The 13,759-nt window shown below is 37.7% G+C and overlaps 1 long non-coding RNA gene across 1 annotated transcript in view; it reads right to left on the reverse strand.

Moving 5' to 3' along the window:
- Nucleotides 1-13,759, reverse strand: part of LOC116752349 — a 346,276-nt gene that overhangs the window by 112,287 nt on the left and 220,230 nt on the right. Inside the window, exon 4 of the long non-coding RNA XR_004349442.1 lies at nt 252-338. This is a non-coding gene — a long non-coding RNA (uncharacterized LOC116752349). The remainder of the gene's footprint in view (nt 1-251; nt 339-13,759) is intronic.

Genomic DNA, 13,759 nt, shown 5'->3' on the forward strand with positions numbered 1-13,759 from the left:
CCCACAGAGAAGCAGACAGTTGCTGGTAAAGCAAGTCAGAAATTCAGTGATAGGGAAACGGGGAATATTTCTTTTAATTTTGGCAAACACATACTTAAAAAGATACTTATCAGTAAAGACCTAAGTGAAGGGTAGATTGAGGTAAAGTGGGGCTCTGAAAGCAAGGCCCAGAGGTAAAAGGTGGATTAAGCACAGAAAGTCTGGAGGAGGAGTTAGGGCCACATTGGGAGTCAGGAAGGCAGGGCACGTACCTGGTGAATGGTTCTTCAGCACCACACCTGCAAAGGCTCCTTTCTCTACAGATTCCCAAGTCCTCTCACCTGGAGAGGCAGCATAGCCTAGAGAAGAGAAAAAGCTGGCTTTAAATCCCGGGTTGGCCCCTCACTCTCTATGGGACCTTGAGCCAATTACTTAATAGCTACGTACCTCAGTTTCCTCATCTATGAAGAGGGATAACAATAAGAGAATCAGTACAGTAAAACCCTGGACAACAATGCTTGGCACATAACAATCACTCAATAAATGTTAGATTTTATTATATTCTTATCAACAGCCATGTAAACATATTACTTCCCTTTTTTAAAAAATTTTATTTATTTTTTGGCTGCGCTGGGTCTTCGTTGCTGCGCGCAGGCTTTCTCTAGTTGTGGCGACTGAGGGCTACTCTTCATTGCAGTGCACAGGCTTCTCATTGTGGTGGCTTCTCTTGTTGCAGAGCATGGGCTCTAGGTGCGTGGGCTTCAGTCGTTGTGGCACATGGGCTCAGTAATTGTGGTTCATGGGCTCTAGAGCGCAAGCTCAGTAGTTGTGGCATGCGGGCTTAGTTGCTCTGTGGCATGTGGGATCTTCCCAGACCAGGGCTCGAACCCATGGCCTCTGCACTGGCAGGCGGATTCTTAACCACTGCGCCGCGAGGGAAGTCCCATATTACTTCCCCTTTTAAAAAAAAGTTTGAGGGCTTCCCTGGTGGCGCAGTGGTTGAGAGTTCGCCTGCCGATGCAGGGGACACGGGTTTGTGCCCCATATGCCGCGGAGCGCCTGGGCCCGTGAGCCACGGCCGCTGAGCCTGCGCGTCCGGAGCCTGTGCTCCGCAATGGGAGAAGCCACAACAGTGAGAGGCCCACGTACCGCAAAAAAAAAGTTTGAAAATGTGTCTCACCCCCTCCCCTGTACTTATGATCTAATGAAAAGAAAAGGTAGCTTGTTCACCCTCCCTTCCTTTGGTGGAATAAATTGAGGAGTTTTCTACATTTTTATTTATATTCATGTCTGTATTCCTCTATATACAAAAAATAAATCTCTCAAAACAACAGCATAAAAATTTAGATCTGTGTGTCTTTTAGAGTAGACAGATGAGGAGGGGAGAAGTTGGGAGCCTGTGTTCCCCTGAGGACAGAAAATTAAGAGGTAGAAACTGGGAAAAAGAAGCCTGTGGGAAGAAAAAGGGAAATAGCAGAAATAACTGAGTCTTGGTCTCTAGATTTTAACTGGGAGGTACAACATTTGGCCTGATAAAGACCAAGCTGTCCTGCTCAATCATCTACCCTAGTGATTCTCAACTGAAGGCGGTAGTAAGCTAAGAGCAGGGAGAAATGAAACTAATGACATTTGCTGGACATGTGAACATTAAGGCTGAATACAAATTGAAGAATCACATGATTCTTGTAAGAGTCACATATGTGACCTTGATTGAGAATGTCTGTTGAAAGGGGCATATACGTGACTTTCACGTACATTCCCTCAGTCAATAGCTTTATTCTAACAAGCAGTCATCATCTCCAAACTGAACTAAAGCAGCAGCCTTCTAGCTGGTCCTCCTCATTCCACTCTTAACTGACTGTGGTGATCTCTACAAGTCTGAGTTATCTTTGTAAAAAAGTATATCACTGCCTAATCAGAACTTATCACACTTAGAATAAATTCAAATTCCTATCATGGGCGTGTGAGATTCTGCATTATCTGGCCTTGCCTTTTTTTTTTTTTTTAACCTCCTTCCCCACCCCCACCCCCACCCCACCCCCGCAAGTTTTCATTACAATGGTACTACAATGACCTGCAATTCCTCAGCTTATTCTGACCTCAGGGCCTTTTCACTGGCTATTGTCTCTCCCTGAAGCTCTTCTCTCACAACTGCTCAGGTCTTGGCTCAAATAGCACCTCCTCTTCCAAACTACCCCATCTAAAGAAGAGTCCCCCAACAGTTCTCTGATCCATTAAATTTTCCTTACAGCACTTGTCACTAGCTGAAATTCGTATACATTTACCTGCAAGTTTATTATGTCTTTCCCTTTACCAGAACATAGCTTCATGACAGCAGGGAACTTATTTACCCAATATCTAGCCTTGTTTGTGCCTGGCATAAAGTTAGCTCCCACTAGGTTTCTGTTGAATATGTAAATGAATAATATTCAAATAGAGCCTAGATGCTAAAAGAAGAGAAGGAAAATGTGTTTATGAGAATATATTTCTAAGGCACTGAATGGCTCAAAGGATATTAGAAAAAATTTTCTCAGGGGTTCAAAAAGTTTTGAGCAATGTTTATATATTCAATTGATTGATTTATTCAATTGATTCAACTGATTGTTTATATATTCAATTGTTTCTTATGCCTGTAATTCAAGGCCTAGCCTCTTGTCAACAGTTGAAAGCGTTTTAGATCATCTATACAGAGAAGATTGGGATAGAGTCTCAATAGAGACAACAGTCCAGATCAGACTAGAGACTCTAAAAACTAGTTAGAGGACCTTTGGGCCACTCTTCCATTCTGCCTTGATAATGCTATTACTAAGACAGTGACTCAAGCTATAACAAAATGAAACATTCACAAAAATGAAAAATTATTTCAAAATAACTAAAGTCTTCTTCCACAGAAATAAACATTTTAAACCAATATGCCATTAGAGATTGGAAAGAATGAATCACTAATCTGGTAAATTAAAAATTTTGGCACAAACATGTTATGTTATCTCTGGCATTTTTACATATCCATATTTCATAATTAGGTCCATAACTCCTTTTCCTCACATGAAGCTAATTCCTCTTTCAAGCTCAAAGCAAACTATGTTTTAAAAACAGTTCAGTGCTTTCGTTTTGTGTTGATGTTCAGATAACCAGTTGTTTCAGATGTAACTTTTAAATAACCAATAATAAAACATTTGATATTAAGTGAATATTCAAATGTTAATGCCATAAAAAAAAAGTTCTCTTTACGGATTTTATAGAATCTTTCATCACAGATGCTCAGATGTTGGAGTTCACTTCATCTAATTGTTTTCCACGGGAGCAGGTAATTTAACTTACAGTCTCCTGGGGTACCTATTAAACATACAAATTCCTTAGTCCCATTCAGAGAGTTTCTGTTTCTATGCAACTAAGCAGAAGTCCAGGAATCTGTATTTGTTTAAAAGGCTTTCCAGGTGTTATTAAGGCCCGAAAACAGTGATTTTAATCCAGTTTCCAACTTAGTCCAGAACACTTTTTCCACATTTCTTTTTTTTTTTTACTTGAAGTATAGTTAATTTACAATGCTGTATTAGTTTCAAGTGTACAGCAAACTTATTCAGTTATATATATTCTTTTTCAGATTCTTTTCCATTATAGGTTATTACAAGATATTGAGTATAGTTCCCTGTGCTAAACAATAGGAATTTGCTGTTTACCTATTTTATATATAGTAGTATGTATATGTTAATCCCAACTCCTAATTTATCACATTTCTAACAAATTGTTGCTCAGATGTGTTTTGAGCTCTTCCGGAGGGGATAATCCCATCTCCGTGTAGTTTGTTAACATCTATTGGAAAGGTCTGATTATCAGAAAATTTTTTTTACTTTAAACTGAAATGGATCTGCAGTGGCTTCCTCCCATAGGTCTAGCTCTGCCCTCTGGCATAACAAGGGTTATTATATATGAAAGCCCTTCATGCATTTTAATGCAGCTTTCAGGTACCCACAAGTTTTTCTTCTACAGCTAGAGAGCTGGTTTCCCAAACAACTGCTCACAGACCCTATATCATCCAAAGTATCCCTGCACTCTACTGCACCATCCATATTCTCTTTTCAGAGCCTTCCCCTCCACCACTGTCAGAAGTACAGTCCCTAACCCAGCTATGTGCCATTTAACCCTGCCTAGCAGTGGAGCACCATGTTGCCAGAGATCATATGGAACCGTACATACCCTACACTGTTGCTTCTCAAATGCTGACATACCAAATGACACTATAAGGTGAAGAAAATGTCACCAGTCTAGGCTGAAAGGAGAAAAATGGCTAAGTTCATTCAATCTAAAAGACTGTAGTACTTTCTTCCTATATTGTGATCTGCCCAGGTCCTTTTGAAATTTTTGTTTTAAATGAAACTATAAGGATAACAGATAGTTTGCTTGGTTGGTTGGTTTGTTATACTAGAAAGTCAGCCATCCTATGTTGATGAGTCCTATTTCTTTAAGAGTTGTACTGGTCCCTGAAGACCAAATTCCTATCATGGGCGTGTGAGAACCACTGACCTAGACTTGCCTCCCATGCTGATACACCAATGTTCTCTAATCCAACCCTTTCCTCTGGAACACCTACCACTTTACAAGACACAGTGGCTCACAAATCATTAGATCATTAGAATCAATGGAGTTTTATGAAAATACAGATTCCCAGGGCCCAACATCAGAAATTATGGTTTGGTAGGTCTGAGGTAAGTCTTGGTATCTGCATTTTTAAAAGCTCCCCAAATGATCCCGACGTTCATCCAGGATTAGAAAGCACTTTCATGATATGCATTTATTCAGTGACTCTCTTCCAGGTATTTATAGTTTAAAATCACCAGGGATGGGGTTGATTAGGAAAGCAGGAGTCTGATCAAGTGTATTAAAGCAGCCAGGCAGATCATGATATATAAATGTTTAGCCAGCTTCCTCCCTTAGGTATGGACACATCTGCAGTTGGTATCCTTTCCTCCTCTTCTAGCCTTTCTCTTATCAAGCCAGATGTTCTCTGTTTTAGGTTTAGACATACTTGCTCTACCTGCCCAATTCTACCCAGAAAACTGACCTCAACACTCTTGGGTTCTATCAATATTCCTATCAAAGGGTAATACCCATAACTGGACATAATATTAATAACCCCCTTAATAATCTGGATACTAAACATTCTATTAATATAGCTTCAGATCACCTTCACTTTTATAGAGGCACCAGCAAACTGATGTTACTTGAGGTTTGGACCAATCCATACTATTTGGTTTTACCTGAATTTCAACAAGCAGGTATCCTTCATTCAATACAACTGATGTTTACAAATACAATTTCAAGTTACACATTTATTCAATTTATACTTATATATGAAGTTATTTATAACTTCAAGTTATAAATTCTATCACCATTGTTTCTGTATCTTTTCAACAGATTATATCATTTTCAATTCTAATTTTGCCATCCAACATATGGAATCTCTTTTCTAGAAATTATCTTATGTAATGGCCTGATGTTATGTAAACTTGAGAAATATAACATCTATTTGGTCATTCAAATAATTGATAACACATTTTAACAATGACGGCAGAAAGCACGGAGTTTCTTAAAGATTTTGCTTCAAAGTGGCTAGTGTCGCTTCTCACGTTCCACTGGCCATAGCAAGACACATGGCCAAGCGTGATATTGATGGGATTGGAAGTATAATCTTCCTGTACAAAAGGGCCCAAATGAAAGGTGCTTTCAGGAAAGGGGAGTAAATATTTAAAACACACAATATAACCCATCATCTCCCCCTTTTTGAAAATTGGGACCTTATGTACCTTTCTACAATCTTTTGAATTCTTTTCCCTGTTCTCCAAAATTTCTCAAACAATATGATAGTACTATGATCATATCAGTAAAATTGTTTATTGCCTAAAATGTAATTTGTCTGGGCCTGGAACTTGAATTCATCTAAAATATTTAAGTTATCATTAAGCATCTCTTATCTTGGACGTCAGTGACCTCTTAAGGCAATGATCTTTCAGTGTTGCCAGATTAAAGGTCATTCTTCTTGGTATAGACAGAAGAAAAGCGGGAGTACAGTGTTTTCTTTTAACATGATACCCTCATTCTCAAGCAATGGGCCTATAATTTTCATCTATATATTGTTCTGAAAATAGCCCTAAAAATTGCTGCTGCTGTCTCTAGTGGTTTTGGTGAGACTCAGCTAATCCTTGGCCTTGACTGTCTTGAAATTCTTGTCCTATTCCTTTGTATTCTTCTTAGTTATATAGTCTCCTATCCACAATTTACGCAGATATCTTCCAGCCTTATCAGACAGTTTACAGTACAATATGCCAGCTTCTCTTCATGCCTCCCCATTTTCTTTCCATTGACAGTATTTTTAATTGTGTAGCCAGAATTCCATAATTCAGTATTCCTCATCACCATGGAATTACATTCACTTTTTTGACTCTTCTTGAAAATGTTTTATTTTTTAAAGACAATATTTCATCAGCTATTATTTGATACTCCACCTTTATTCTAACCTCATGGTTTATTTTTTTTAATGACATGATTAGGAGAGGCAATATAGCATAAAGGTTAAGAGCTCAGTCTCAGGAGATGAAATCTGAATCTTGCCTTTTTTACTCATAAGTTGTGTGACCCTGGAAAAGTTACTTAAACTTTCTGTGCCTCAGTTTCCTCATCTGTAAAATGGGGACAATTATAGTACTTTCCCTATACTGTTATTGTAAGAATTGAATGAGTTAATATATATAAAGTACTCAGAACAGGTCCTGGTACATAAGTAGCTCTATGTGCCTGTTATTATTGGATCATACAGTTAAAGTTCCCCAGGTATGGTAGTTTTCTGTTTCTGCTGGATATAGAAGTTATAATTTCTTACAATCTTGTAGGATAGTATTCTTCTCTAAAATAATTCCCTTAAAAGCTTGCTAAAGAACGCATCAAACTGGAAACCAGCACCTACAGCAAGAGTATGGGAAAGGAGTTCCAGTTCAAGATAGTGGGCTGACAACTCAGGTTGTCTTACCTTTTTCCTGAGACCATGAAAAAGATAATAAAGAAATTCACAAGAGAATGAAGCCTTCACAGCAAAGAGAAAAAGAGAGATGAATCAGTAAACTCCTAGGGACAGAAAGCAGATAGAATTCTATGGCTACATGAAATGGAGCACAGGAGGCTACAGCACAGAACAGCAGAAAGGGCCACAGCAAAGGGTGGAGCCTAATTTCCAATAGAACTTTGGAGAGATTGCCAGCTCTGGGTGAACAGATACAGTGGTGGACAGTGAAAAGAGGGGAGTTATCAAAAGTCATTCAATAAAATAGCTGTACTAGTTCACACACACAAACACACACATGCTTATACATCTAACACACGCAGGACCTCTGCATGTAAAATAAAAGGCAACCCAGTGTTCACTCCTATGAGAGAAAAACAGCGCAGTCACCTAAAGGAATTGAGTAAGCTGCCTGGGAAAAGTATAGGGTACTGGTGTGAGCTCTGGTTTCTCAATCTCTCACCCACCCACCCTTACATAAATCCTGCAGATAATAAGCCCTACCTACATACAAAGAGCCTTCAATTCAGGGAAGAGTCATCCTGGGGAAACAAACAGACCTATAGAGCCGCGGTAAAGGAAACTTGCACCCCAACCTGGAATAATCAACCTAGACATTTAGCCTAAAATAGGAACAGATGATCAAGGACTACCAGACATATGAGGAAGACTAACAGCATTAAAGACAAAGATCAAGATAAACTCAGAGCCACAGACCCAGGAGAATATAGTAGAAATGCAAGGAACATAAGAAATCTTTTTCTTAAATTCTAATTAGACTCCTCATGAGTTTTTAAATGATATTGTAACCTTAAAAACAAGAACAAGAATCTACAAAAATGGGATAGATCACGGTAAGAACTAGCTCTTAAACTTTTTTTAATGCAAAAATCAAAAATTCATAAACGGGCAGAAAGATTAAAAAAATTAGAACATAGAATGGAAAAATTAAAAGATGACAAAGATAAGAGTCACAAAGTATCAATCCACAAAGTTCAATGTTCAACCAATTGGGGTTCCAGAAACAGAACAGAGAAAATACAGAAAAGTCAGTATTTTTTTTTAAATGAAGAAAATATAGAAAGATACAGCCACCACATTGAAAAGGCCACTGAATATTATCACTATCTTACTTAGTATTGATTCAAGAAGTACACCTAAAGTTGAAGGAACAAGAAATAAAACATACTATTATTTCAGACATGAAAAAAGTAACAACAGAAAACCTAAAATTAATAATATAATAACAAACATTGGGAGAAAGAATGGAAGAAAAGTTGAGTAATGTTTCAATAAGTTAAATCCACAATATTCAGAGCAGGAAAACATCAATAATTAAAGTTGATTTAATCAAGAAATAACAGTACAAATATATTACTATATTTTTGGAAGAAACTATTGAAAAAATAAAAGTGATTTTAACTGAGAAGAATGTGATTTGCAAAAAGGATGGAGAACAGTATATTTTGCTACTAAATATTTCTATACTAGATGATTTTTTTACTTAGTGTCTCATTCTTTATTCAGGCTAGTACTTTTTCTGTGCAACATAAAGGCTTAGGCCTACCTAGTCAGCAAGTAATGAATCATGTGAGGAAATATTAGTATGACCCACAGTCAGGCTCTATGGGAGAATGTAGATAGCCCCGGATGGGAGAGTGGATCAGTGACTGGGCTAACCAAAGGTGAGTGTCATCCCTTGGGTAACTACAAAGGCATTTAGAGTCTCCTTCCAAAACCTCAGGCAAGAATCTGTTTTCATCTTGACTGAGCTGCCAAGATTCTCATACCTTAGTAGACATGAGGTTCTTCACCGGACGCCATTCTGCCACTATCAAGCTCAGAACTCTATCAAGCTCTAACCTTGCATTGGAACTTAAAAGGAGATAAAACACAACACTTTTGTAGTTGTTTTTAACTTCAGTAGTCTCTCAGCTGAGTTGACCTATTCAACAAAAACAATTGAGTGCCTACTTTGTGCAAGGCACCATGGGAAATACACAGTAAACAAGACAGATATGTTTTCTCAGGGAGCTTAAGAACCACTGAGCAAGAGAGAATTGTATGCAGCTAATTTTAACACAAGACTGAATGCAAGCAAATTGGAGCATAAAGAAGGAAGAAAGCGTTTCCAACTTAGGAAGGGATCAGGAAAGACTAAGTGAGAAGGGCTTCCCTGGTGGCACAGTGGTTAAAAATCCTCCTGCCAATGCAGGGGACGTGGGTTCGAGCCCTGGTCCAGGAAGATCCCACATGCTGCGGAGCAACTAAGCCCGTGTGCCACAACTACTGAGCCTGCGCTCTAGAGCCCACGAGCCACAACTACTAAGCCCACGTGCCACAACTACTGAAGCCTGTGCACCTAGAGCCCATGCTCCACAACAAGAGAAGCCACTGCAACGAGAAGCCCGCGCACCACAACGAAGAGTAGTCCCCGCTCACCGCAACTAGAGAAAGCCCGTGCACAGCAATGAAGACCCAATGCAGCTAAAAATAAATTTAAAAAAAAGACTAAGTGAGAAGATGTCAGAAGTGAGGTGGGATCCTGGGGCCTTGCATCAACAGGATGCCTGCAGGATAGTGCTGTGATGCACTATCCCGTGACTTGGGATGTAATCTGAGAGCAATATTATCTGAGCTGTACCTGCCCTGGACATGGATAATGTTGGTATCTCCAGTTTGGGATGACTCTGAATTTCTGTGATTAAATGCTATATTCATTTCAAATGCCTCGCTTACTCACATATATATGCATGTTCCTTGGAAAATATGAATTGGTAAACTATAAATCTAGGAGAGAGAAGTCTGTGTTGTGGTATAAGCAAAACAGAATTCATTCATAACTCCAACTACATCCGAAATTCTAGGTAGTTTCTATTTTTAATACCATATCTCAACATGTGTTCATGTCCATGTGTCTACATTCTGCCCCCAAGTCCAAAAGATTAAAGAACCAGAGAATGTTAAAGTTGGAAAGGACTTTGAATATTATTCAATATAATCCTATCATTTTACAGTTGAAGAAACTAGACCAAGATAGAGTAAATGTGACTTCCCAAGGTTATGCAACCACAAGGAGCAAAGCCTGGACTTAAACCAAGTTCTCAAATGCAGGTCCAGAAGCTCTTTCTTCTGGATACTATGCTGAAAAAAAAATGAGAGGACAGGAAAAAAATCAAAGATAATAAAGAAATTGAAAGTAATGCTTAATTAAGTTATTGGCAATAGATGTAGAATTATCAGTGTTTCTGAAATAAATTCCAAATAGTTTTTAAGGGATCTATTTTTCTTGAGATGTTTTTCTACTTGGACAAAATGTATACATACTGGCTACCAAAATACAAAATATTTCTTTTCAAACTATTTTAATTAATTTTTAAATTATTTAAATTATTAAATAATTATTAAAAGTACACATTTTTATTCACATACTTATTATACACATACTTATTTTATTATAAGTAGCTAGGGAAACGGTAATTAGCTAATCATCCACTTACATACAATTTTTGTTTTATCAAAGCAAAAAGGAAATATTTTTTAAATAGGTACTTTCTTAATATTTACTTATACTTATATCTAAAGGCATTGTACTTTAAAAATAGACTGTATTAGAGCAGAGACTGTGTTGTGTTTGCCTATGACTATCAGCATCTACTGGCATCTATCACAGAGCCTGGTTGATAGAATATACTAAATAAATATTAGTTGAATAAATAAATGAATTAATACTATATTGTATTAAAATTGTCCATCAACCTTTGTATGTCACACATTATATCCAATATTTACATGGTAAAAATCTGATCTATAACACTAATATTTGGAAGATTTCAAACTTTTGCCTACCCTTGATTTAAAAGCAATCCATCCCTTTCCAGACAGGACTCCATGATTAAAGGTCTTTCTTTAGACCCACCTGTAATTAAATCCTAGGTGATAACCAGAGCCTGTGCAGAAGTAGAATACTGTTTTCCTTTCCTTATCCCAACCCAGAGGAGGGCTGTAGAGGTGAAGCCCATGCTTTGCTTCAGACCCTACTCCCAAGCACAAGTGAGGACTTCCTGACTGGCCAAGAGTCTCCAGTTCAAATCACCAGTTGCCTTCTCATTAGTGCCCTACAGACCACTAGCAGGCTAACTAGGAAACACCCTAGGAAATGTGAAGGGAACGTCTAACCCAGAGGGCTATTTGCCAGGGCATAAATTGTGGAAGAGAAGAGAAAACGAAGAGAGAAACGCAAAGTTTTACAATATTAAGAACCTCACCGAGGAAGTTAAAGATGGATACTAAATATAAAGGGCATTTTTTAAATCACAAGGACTTTATTTAAATGTTCTGCATATAAATAAGAAGTTAACACAGCTCTTGTTATCTTCCTCACTTATGTTATAGAAATGAGAAAAATGTTCTGTACTGAAAACTGGTGTCACTGAGGTCTTCCAATTGTTTAAAGAAACAACAGATGAAACTGCCACTTCTAATCTTCCTTATGTTTATATAACAAAAAAAGAATGTTACAACCTCTAAATTGTCTATTTTAATGTCTGTGCATTTATGCAACTAACTATAAATGAAATATTGTGAGTTTGGCCCTTTTTCCAGTTTCTTGTATATAGTCATTTAAAGTATTAAATGATATTTCTCCCACTCCCCTAATAAAGAAATAACCACAAACAAAATATTGAGAAAAATAAATATACAGAATCAAAAGTTAGGGAAGCTGTATTCTTCCTAAATCGTCTTCTACCACTGAATCACCAGTGATGCTCCAGCTGTCTGCACCTCACTTTTCTCCTTCTGAGAAACAAAGACCTGAGTCACAGTTACGTGATAGAGAGAAATGAGAAAAAACAGCAAACAGTGGCTTGCAAGTCTTGCTAACCCTCTTGGGAGGTTAACTGTGGCTCCTCAAGTCCATTTGTTGCCCTGTGTCCTAAGTCCACCTCAGGAGGTAACAGCAGCCCCAGGAAGGAGGCAAAGGACAAAAGCAGGTCCTGATACACAGGATCTGGAAACTCATCAGGATTTGCCCAAATTTTCATTTGAAGAAAAGTTTTTGCACTGGCTCCAGAGGAAGACAAATCCTGATGTATAAATTCTGAACTTTTCTAATGAAAATGAATCAGGGACTAAAAGTAATCTGGAATATTTCACCCCAGATGAAGATTTTTAAGAGATTCTATCAGAGAATGAAGAAATAACAGCTTGATCATTTTATAAATGTAAGCATGTTTCCTGTTGTGAATATTCTCAGAGACACCAATGCATTCTTTATCTGACGGCAAGAAGAGAAAACAAGTACATTAAGAATGTAAAAAAGAAAAAGAAAAGTAGGGATCTATACACTTCTTCATTTTTAACTACTCGTAGAGCCTCAAGAAAAGCAGCAGGAAGCCTTTCCAACCCTTGAGAGAAGCTGGTCACAGATTATAACAAATGTGTCATAACTGTGAATATGGTTCATGCCACAGAATTCTGTATCTCACCTCTTATTCTCTAGCAGTTCTAAACCATTTGTAGTTTCTCTACGCATGGCAAACTCTCTCATGCTCCTGTACATGTTATTCCGTCTGCCTCAAACACTCTTCTCTACATTGTCTTATTTCTCCCTCAAGTGTGAGTCAGTTCATGGCTTTAATCAACAAGCATTGATGAATCTTGTGAATACAGTATGTGGAACTCTGGAGAAATTAATTTTGAATACGAATTAGTCATTGAAACAGTATCAAAATTGCCAACTGTTCTTACTAGACTTAAACTTTAATCTTAAAAGTTTTAATTAAAAATTTTCATTAAAAACATTACTTTTCAAATATATGTACCTTGTTTATGGTAAACCAAATCCTAATATTATACATTGCCTACAGTAAACAAAAGGAAAATGAAAAAAAAGTGAGTCAGTTCAACTCCACCTTCTCTGTGACTTTCTCTGATTACTCCTTGTATTCATTCACCTGCTATGCTAGATGCTGAGTAAATACCATAAAAACGGTGCACCTGCCCTCAAGATGCATGATGCACAGTCATCAAAAGAGGTACAGTGGGAACATTTTGTGATGGGGGCCAGGAAGAGGGTCAGGGAAAGGTGTTCTGGAGGAGATAACAGCTGAATCAAAATTTGAAAGACGAGTAGGAATTTTCCAAGAGAAGAAAGGATGAGGGGAGGGCATTCAAGACAGAAACTATATATGATGAAGCAAAGGTGGAGAGAAAGAATGCTGATTGAGAGGTAAATATGTCATTCAAGGGAGTTTAGATTTTACTTTTTTCTAGAAGGCAGTGGGGATCATTTTAAGCGGAAGAATGAGATGATCAGATGTATCTTTTAGAAAGTGTGGAGATCGGATTAGAGAGAGCGAGATTAGGGCAGTTGAGAGACCAATTTGTAAAGAAGATGACATGGTTACTTAGTATGGGAATCAAGAACATGGATTGACATATATACACTGATATGTATAAAATGGATAACTAATAAGAACCTGTTGTATAAAAAATAAATAAAATAAAATTCAAAAAAAAAAGAAATGGACAGGAACAATATAAATAAAACTCCAAAATTTTACTGAAGAACAACAGAAAAGAACATGGAAGAGAATTTGAGAATCTGAGAGAGATAAATGAATGAGAAGTAATAGGACTTAGTCATGGCTGGGCCGTGGTGCACAAGGGACAGAAAGGAGTCAAGTTTCTCTGCCTTCTTGCCGGAGTAGACAGTGAGACTCA

Source organism: Phocoena sinus, chromosome 3 (assembly GCF_008692025.1).
Source record: "Phocoena sinus isolate mPhoSin1 chromosome 3, mPhoSin1.pri, whole genome shotgun sequence".
Taxonomy (NCBI): Eukaryota; Metazoa; Chordata; class Mammalia; order Artiodactyla; family Phocoenidae; genus Phocoena; species Phocoena sinus.